Below are 9,224 nucleotides of genomic sequence, written 5' to 3'. Positions count from 1 at the left end.
CCGCTGGGTGCCAGCCCAGGCTGTCTCTGCTGACATGTCCACCGCAGTGCCCAGGAGTCTCTGGGTGTGCCCGGCACGAGGGGTGCAGTCGCTCCCCCCACCACTGCCCCAGCCACCATGAGCAAGCAGACATGAGCTCTGGCACCTGCTCCCACCTGGTCCCCCCAGCGACAGCATAAGGCGGGAAGAACCTGAGGCCAGGCGACCGAGGCCAAGCGAGGTTACGGGTCTTGCCAGAACTTGAGGGGTTTCTGGGAGTCACCCAAAGCTGTGGCCACCCACCGAGTCTCGCTGCCCCACCCATGTTCCTGGAAGCCCTCTCCGCCCCGCCCCTGCCAGGACAGAGGGGGGCTCCCCTGTCCTGCCCTGGGCACCAGAACTCACTCTCTCACCGAGGCAGCGCTGGCTGCCCTGTCCAGGGGCCCTGGGCCGTTTGAGGACAGCGTGTTGCCACCCGCGTGCCATCGGGCCGACCCCGTGACCCCTGAGTGCAGTCGCTGTGGGAAAGTGGAACTCGGGCCCCAGACGATGGACTTGGAAGCGCAGTCCTGGCGCTTGGCCGGAGCATAAATCAGGGGCCGCCTGTCACTGTAAAACTGTTTATTTGGACCGTGGGCCTCCCTGGACTTCCCCGCCTCTGGTCCTGTGTCTGACTCACCTTCCTCTCTCCCCGACGTGGTGCAAAGCCTTCCTGTTCTCGAGAACAGGCAGGAACCACAGGGTCCCCAGGCGGAGCCTCCGTTTCTGGAAACACCCCAGGGACGTGTTTCATCACTGTGGAAAATGTCATTCGGTTTTCCTAAGTGACGGGTGTGTTTATGCAGGGACTCCGATGGGGCTCCCACCTGGCCCGCCCGATGGAGCGGCCGGCTGTGCGGTGAGCCCAGCAGCTGGGCGCCCCCGGCCCCGCAGGCAGGGGTCTGGGCGGGCCTGCGGCCACGTGAGGAGCACATGCCCGGCCCTGCACACAGGACCCAGGGCTCTGCCTGGTGGACGCCTTAGGTGGAGTGCGAGGCGGGGGAGGCCTGGCGGGCCTCCGTGGGCCCTCCCAGCCCACGGTGAGTCATGCCTATTTTTAGCAGCTCGCTGGGCCAGGTGGGCCAGGTCTTGGCTAACTGCCCTCTGCTCTGGCAGCGCCCTTTCCTCTGGGCAGCTGCTGGGCAGCTGGGGACTCCGGCTTCCGGCCGATGCTTCTGCACGTGTGACTCTCAGCAAGGCTGGTGACAGAGGAGGAGAACCAGACACTTACGGAGCTGGAGACATTATGACAGGGACAGTGTTCGAGTGGCTCTTAGGCCCTGCCCGCCGAGGGTGGGAGCAGGGCCAGCAACCCCCCAGGGACGTATCTCCCTTCTCCACCCGTGACAGACTAGGCCAAGGGATGGGATGCGCCTCCCCCGGGGCTGAGCCTCGGTTGCCCGTGACTGATTAGCCACGTCGGTCTCTGAGCCTGGGGCGCAGGCAGGGCCCCCTGGTGGCAGAGGTGGGGGGAATTGGTGTGTAATTTAGTTACTGTGTGAACGACCTTCCGTACTGACAGGTTTGTGCGTCCAGAGCGCCTTTGTCTGGGCCTCTTCAGAAGCAGACGGAGCCTGGGGCGGGCATTGGAGTGCCCGCCACTTACTGGGAGGGGTCCCGGCAGAGCCCCAGGGCAGTGGGACAGTGAGGCAGGGTGTGGACAGCATGGGTTCCCTTGGGCCATCTGGGGACCTTGTAGGGTGTGTCCAGAGCTGCCCCCTCTGGGGCGAGGACCAGAAGTATTCATCTGCCTCTGCAGCCTGTTGTTGACTGAGCCTGCGGCTCTTCCTCCCGGTCCTCCTGGCCCGGGTGTCCACCCCACATCCCTGCCTGGGGCCTGCACCCACAGTCTCGTCTTGGACTCTGCTCCTCGAGAGGATTGCACCCCGGGACCTGCTGGAATGAGAGAGGGGTATTTGCACACGTGCTCATGTCGTGGCGACGGAACGGCCGGCCTCAGCTGGCAGAGAGCTGCTCCCATCCAGTTCCAAAGGCCGCACCAAGGTTGCACAACGTGGCTTCCCCTTGGCATCTTGTTCTTCGGCTGACACCCCCACGTCCCCGCCCACGTCCCCTCCCGGTCCTGCTTCTCCTCCCCCTTTGTCCCCCCCATCCACCCCACTCCTCACCCCCGCGGAGCTCCTCTCACTGGGGTTCCCTCACAATTTGGTTCCGCCCAGGTATTTTCTCTGCAGGGCCACCAGCCCCTACGTGCAGGCTCCGAACACCCCTGCCCCCTTTCGGCTGCCTTCCCAACATTGTGACAGCAAAGCCCAGAGGGACGTCTGGGGAAATTTCAGCTGGAGATTCAGCTGGGTGTTACTTAACATGTGAAAAAATGCGGCGTCTCCTTCTCCAAAGAACAGGGTCCCCACGGGGGTCAGTCCACCAGCAGGACGGAGGGCCTGGCGAGGGCAGGGGCGGGGTGGCCCCCCAAGATCTGCTCCCCCACCCACGGAAGTCTGCCCAGCTGCGGGTGAACCCCTGCTTCCCAGCCTCTGCCTGTATGAGCCTGTCCGACTTTGCCATCAGGGCTGGTGGGGCTCCGGGGCCACGCGGGAGGGGCCGGCCGGCCACAGTCAGCAAGGGAACAGGTCCACGGGGAGCTGGCCGGGAGCCTGGAGGGCGCGGCAGCCCAGGGCACTCAGGGCGAAGCCCAGCCAGGTCCCGCCTAGCCACGCCCGCCTGCTCTGGCGTCAGGAGCCCCCCTCGGGGCAGCAGCACGGGTTTCCTCGGCCGCTGGTGCTGGTGCGAGCGCTCTTCTGCTGTCTGCTCGGAAAGGGCGGCAGAAGCCAAGATCACTCGGGGTGGGGCCTGGTCCTGCCCTGCAGACACGGCCGCTCTGGTCGTGTGGGCAGACATGCGGGCGCGTCCCCTTGCCGGATGTGTCCAGCGTGACTTGGGGGGTTAGTTTCCCTCTGGCACCAGAGCGGCCGACTGGCCGCCCTCTTGGCTGCCAGGGGGGCCCCACCGTCATGCGTCCTCTGTGCGGCCCTGTCGGACCCGCGCCCTCGCACTGGCCCCCGCTCTGCGCAGCGGGGTCGTCACCCCGCCGGACGAAGAAGCCTCGGCTCCGCTCCCCACGCCGTCCCCTTGCACAGCAAGAAATGTCCACACGCGTGCGGTGTGCGCCTCACTTTTAGATCCAGTTTTTGGATCTTTTGCTCAGTATGTGAACATCATGAAATGCGAACATTGCCAAATTTTTTTAAGCGAGACGGTAAGGGCCAGGACCCCTCATGCGGGCGGTGGAGGTGAAGGGGCGGGCAGGGGGAGACGGCGCCTGTGCGCCCCCACGTGGGTTCGAGTCACCCCTGGGCCCATGGCTGCTGTCGGCCGCTGGAGCTGTTCGCTCCGGTCTTTCCGCTCCAGGGCGTGTCCTCGGTTACCTCTCCCACAGCTCCCGGCCCCCCACTTCGCGGCTCCTGGGACTGATTCTCTGAGGGACCCTTCCTCCCTCCTTCACCGTCCATTTCTCTCATCTGGGTTCCGCTTCCGGGCTGTTTCCTGCCACGTTCTCCTCCTGTTCTCACCCTCATGTGTCCAGCTGTCAAGGGGTCATTATTATTCTAGTGAAAAATTCAAAGACCAGCACGCGCGTCTGAAGAGTAGGTCATCCGGCCTCATTCTCGGAGGTCCCCCACGTGGTCCCCGGGAGGGACGTGCTGCGCTCTCTGCCGTGAGCTTTGACTCAGAGCCCCCTTCGCCTGCCTTTGCTGATTCCCCTGGTCTTCGCCTCTCTTGTCAGGTGTGGATTTGAGTTTGGAGCCTTGGGAGCCGGAGGGGCTTCCTGTGCTCGGTCACTGCCAGCGCCGGGTTTGTTAGGGACCCCCTGCCAGTGTCTACCCTGACCTTCCCACTTCGCATGAGCTCACGGGGCCAGGGGCCCACGTGACCCCTTCTGGGGCGTCTCCCTCTGACAGTTGTGTCTGTGTGACAAGTCCCCACATGCTGGTGGCTTAAAACCATTGAAGTTAACTTCCTCACAGTTCTGGGGCCTCGTCTGAAACGAGGGTGTCAGCAGAGCCGTGCTTTTCCCAGAAGCTCTGAGAAAGGCGCACGCCTCGCCTGTTCCCGCGCCTGGTGGCTCCCCTGTCCCTCGGTTTGGGGGCACGTCACGGTGGTCTGTCTCCATTCCCTTCGCCGCCCCGCCCTGGGTCTCCGGTCTCTCACCCGGCAGGTTTCTCGGCGTGTTAGGTCCACCCCCCAACTCAGGAGCCTCTCATCTCAAACTCCTCGCCTTTCTCACACCTGCAAAGGCTTTTTTTCCAATAGGGCCGCATTTTGGGGTTCCAGGGCTTAAGACATGGGCATATTGTTTGGGGGGCACCATTCAACCCACCTCACTCCCCAACCTGCAGACGCCCCCCACCCCCGTGCCAGCCCAGGTCCCTGCAGAGCGAGCTCTCTGCAGAGTCTGACACACGAGGACCAGGGGCCGCGGCCACCTTGCTGGACCTGCAGGGGCCACCCCGCTCCGTGACACCAGGAGCAGGGACTCTGAACTGTACGGAGGGGGGGCGTCGTCTGAGTTTCACTCACTCAGCAGGCGTCTCGGTGCCGCGTGGCCCCGGGGTGGACCGTGCAGCAGAGCCTCGCTCCCTGGAAGGGCCCGCCGACCCGGATGGCGGTGCGGCGCCTCAGAAAGGGCCACCTTGGGGAGCGAAGTGGTCCTCAAACTGCAGGAATAAGCACACACGTGAACGCTGACAAGGAATGGTAGAAATGAAATAGCAGGTGCTGGGTCCAGAAGGGGGTGGGCCCCAGCCGGGGGCTCAGCGGGTTGCAGCGTTGCCCTGTGCACCAGAGGGCTGCCGCTCCCGCCCCCGGTCAGGGCGCAGACCTAGGTTGCCGGCTCCATTCCTGGTCAGGGCGCATCCAGGAGGCAACCGGTTGACATTTCTCTCACACAGATGTTTCTCTCTTTCTCTACTTAAAAAAAAGTCCTTCGGCGAGGCTTGAAAAAAAGAAAAAGAAAGAAAGACAGAAAGAAGGAGGGCGGAAGGAGCTTGCACCAGAAGTGCTGGTATTTTCTGTTTGGGGCCCGTTGCCCCGGCGACATTCCACAGCGGCGCGTCACTCTGCTGGATGAGGCCTTGTCCAGAAACCTCAGGAGACCAGCGGCCCCTACTATTTTAATATGTGGGTCAGTGGAAACCGGTCGGAAATCTGATAGTTGCTTAAATGCTCACTGGCCATGCTGAGTCGCAACAGACGGGTGTATCGTTCGGCTAAGGCTCTGATGAACAACGGCACTGAGAGGTGCCTAGCAGCAGTGTCAGGGGGCTTGGGGGGCTGGGGGAGTGGAGGAATCAGAAGGCGGAGCTCAGCGGGGCTGGGAGCGAAGAAACCCACGCTCATCAGCCCAGAGGCAGCTGAGATCCGACCCCAGGTCTTTGACCCCAGCGGTCCCCCTTCTGTGACAGAGGTCGCGACCGCAGGCCTGCGGGGTGTGTTTTATTTCAAAGGAAGTTTGCTCCAATGTCCTGCTGTCCCCGAGAGCAGACCCTCTCCAGGGTCCTTTGTGAGAGACCCCGGCAGCGGCGGTGGCTGGGGAAGGCACCAGACTTTCCCTGGTCCCATACGCAGGACCAGCTCCCGGGCAGCAGGCCTGGGGGACACGCTCCGTGTGATCTGGCATCTGTCCGGCCCCTTCTCACCCAGCAAAGTCAGCCCCTGACGGGCCCAGTGGGTTACGGGTGGGGAGGGCGGGAAGCTTCTAGAAGGCGCTCTGAGACCTGTGGGTCACTGTCAGGGTCCAGTGGCCGACAGAGAGGCTCTGGAGGCCTGGTCTTCAGGGGGCCACGCAGTGAGGATGGCCAGCCCGCAGGCTCAGGGGGCGTCCGTCCATGGGGCTTCAAGGAACTCCGAGGGTGCCGGGGTGGTGCCTGGTGCTCCCGCCCACAGGAGCCTCTGCACGACTTGTTCAGAGACGGTTCCACAGAGAGGGTGACAGGTGGGAGCCTACATCAGCCGCACCTGCAGGGCCCCTGAGCTGAGAAAGGGGTCCTGGGGCTGGGTGGGGCACCCTGAGATCCGATCCCTGATCCCAGGTGCGACCCACCCCAATAGGCGCTCGCCGGGCAGGGCAGCCCTGGAAAGGGCTGTGTCCCCGGAGCTTTCCCTGGGCTCTGGGGTCCCCCCTGTGGCCGCCAACCAGGTGTCTGCTCTGCAGACGACTCTCCACGGTGGTACCTGGAGGGGGCCCTCTTGCTGGGAATTTGAAGGTGACAAGAGGGTGTCCGGAGAATGCAGCCCTCCCTCCGTGCGGAGTCTGTGTCACGGCCTCCGGCCCCTGGACGGTCCCGGTGGGCGAATGCCCGGGGACGGCGTGGTTGCGAGAATGAATGAGGGGCCGGCCGTGACTGGTGACTGAAGTGATACACCCAGCCTCACTGCCGCCGTGTGGCCCGGCTGCTGCTGGACGTCCTGCTGGGAAGACCGAAGCCCCGCATCTGCCCCCCCCCCCCCCCCAAGGACTTGGCCCGCAGACCTGGCGGAAGTCCTGTGTGACTTTCCCAGGGTGGCTGTGTGTCGCCCCCACGAGCCGCGGCTGTGCGGGTGGGGAGCGATGGGCCGGCGTTCGGTCCCCAGGCGCGGCTCCGGGCTGGAGAGGTGAGCTGAGGAGAGGGCGTGGTGGCCCACAGCCACGGTCACCGTTACTGTTTACAGCACGCAGCCAGTGGAAAAAGGGCTTCACCGCGGCTGATGGCCCGTGAATCAGTAGCCGCCCTTGCTGACGGCTCCTCTGTGAGGGCCCCATTCACGGCGCCCCGGGGGACAGGGCGGGCTGAGGCGGCGCTGCCGAGGGTGTGCCCACCCAGTGGCCCTGCCGGCCCCTCTCCAGGCCGCAGCGACCCCAGCCCCGAGCTCAGCCCCTCCCGGTCTGTGGCTGCAGTGGGTGGGCAGCCGGCGAGCTGGCTTCCCTGTGCCTGCTTCCAGCCTTACTCACTGCCCTGTCATCCTGCTGGCGTGTCCCACCCACCTGCCATCCTCTCCTGGTCTGGGGCGGCCCCCCCACTCCCAGAAGTCTCCCATCTGTACCCCGGCCCCCGGCCTCCGTCCCTGGGGCTGGTGCCGCCCTCTGCCCCGTGGTCCCAGGAGGCCCAGAGGTGAGGAGCCCAAACCCACCGGTGGCCCCATGGCAGGAGGGGCCCCTCGTCGGGCACCGGGGCTGCTGTGACTCTCAGAGGTGCTCCGGGCAGAGGGGGCCGTGTGGGGGCTCTTTACCTGCGACGTCCACCAGACCCTCCCGGGGCCTTCAAACCTCTCCACTCTCTCGTCTCACCGGCCCAGGACCGCTGCGAGGACAGGAACTCGGGGACTTGTTCGCGTTTGCCACAGAGAACACGGGGGCTCGGCGTGGGTGACCAGCTCAGTCCCACAGCCTCTCGTTCTCGCTGCTCCGGGGGCGTGTCCGGAGTCCCCGTTATTCTGCCTTGTTCTGCTCCGTCCTCTCCTCCCCTTCCACCCGCCGGTTCTGGTTCTTTTCTCTTCCTCGTCCGTCCTACCCCAGCCCATTCTGTCTGCTACTTCTAATTCTATTCTGCCCTGTCCTATTCCACTATTCTGTTCTTTTTTCATGTTATTTATCTAGCAATTTTTCCTTGTTTTTTACTGTTCTTCCATTGTTTCTTTTATTCCTCAGACATTGGACCTCTCAAACAGACCTGCCATTTTCTTGTCTATTTAGTTTTGCTCCGACATTTCTCCTGTTTACTGAGGGATTTCCTCAAGTTAGTCTTCCAAACACTTCTATGGAATGTTCTGGTTCTGCTACAATGTCTGTCTGAGATTTGCAGAGGCGTAACTGACTAATAAAACTTGTAGTATTTATGGTGTAGGCTGTGACTTCTGACACCCGGGGACACCGGGGAGTGACTGCACGGCAATGAACACACTCGTCACCTCACACGATCACCCTCGTCTTGTGATGAGGGCGTTTAATATCTACTCTCCCGCCCAACTTCAGGGACACAATGGAGTTTCACTAAGTCTCGTCGCCACGCTGCACTTGAACTCCCAGAGCTTCCTCACCCTGTTGCCGAGTCTGTGCCAGCAGCTGCCCCAAAGCCCTGACCGCCATCTCCCCGAGTCCCCACCCGCGGCTCCCGGTGACCGCCTCTACTCTGCTTCTGCGAGCTGGATGTTTTCGGAATCTGTATGCGTGTGCCATGTGTCTGGCGTGTTTAATTTCCAGGTGGATTTTGTACTCAGCCAACGTCCTCATTTGAAAGATAATTTTCTCCCTCGTGTCACGTCTGCAGTCTTCTCTCTTTGGTCCCTGGGAATCCTCACCATTGCCCAGTAACGAGGCTTCCTCTGCCCCCTGCCTTGTCGGTCTCCCTGACAGGATGTCACTTGGTTACTTAAGTGATGTCTGCTGGCTGAAGTCCCTGTTCCTTATGGAGGTTCAGCCGGTGTCCATGTGAAGGGTGGGCACACACATCTGGTTACACATCCGTGTCTGCGGACGGGCCTGTTGAGTGACGGCCTTTGCGGCTGGGTGAGGACCCATGTACTTTCATGGGCACCCCCGTGTGGCACCTGACTGCCTTTTCTTTCGGCCCAGCGAGCTTTTCCATGGAGGCACTTCCTGGTTTTCCGCTGAAAGGGGGTCGAGGGTCTGGCTGCGACTCCCCGGAAGGGCTTGTCCGAGTCCCGCCCCCAGGACCTCGAGTCGCTGTCCGAAACGTTCGACCCTGTAGAGAACATTTCTGCGTTTATTTGATGACAATCAAATTCTGCCGAATTGATGACAATCGCCAGGAAGCAAAAATCTCAATGGACTGAGAGAATGTCCAGGAAAAGGATAGTTTTGCAGCTTATTTTATACCCTTCAGGATAAGGGTGTGGGAAAAAACAAACCGGGGGACCCCTGGGACTGGTAAAGGGTAAAAGGCAGAGGCGCACCCTTCTCTTACCTCGGCGGGGAGTGCAGTTCAGGACTAGCGCTCCAGCCACGGAGGTGGGGTGCGGGAACCAGCCAACAGCCAGGGGCCCCGCGCCTGGTGCTCCCGTGCAATGGGCGGGCCGGAGGGCCCTGGACAGGAAGCTACCCTGACATCCCAAGGGCGGGCGGGCTCCGCTGACGTAAAGCCTGATCTTTGTCAGGGAAGCCGCAGGCCCAGGACAGGACTCCTGGCCATGACCCCTTCTGTTGGGAAGCCTGCGTTTACCAGCCTGTGTGAGGGTCCGCGTTCGGC

Source organism: Artibeus jamaicensis, unplaced genomic scaffold, assembly GCF_021234435.1.
Source record: "Artibeus jamaicensis isolate MK-2021 breed Jamaican fruit bat unplaced genomic scaffold, CSHL_Jam_final contig_944, whole genome shotgun sequence".
Classification (NCBI taxonomy): Eukaryota; Metazoa; Chordata; class Mammalia; order Chiroptera; family Phyllostomidae; genus Artibeus; species Artibeus jamaicensis.
This window is presented reverse-complemented; position numbering follows the sequence as displayed.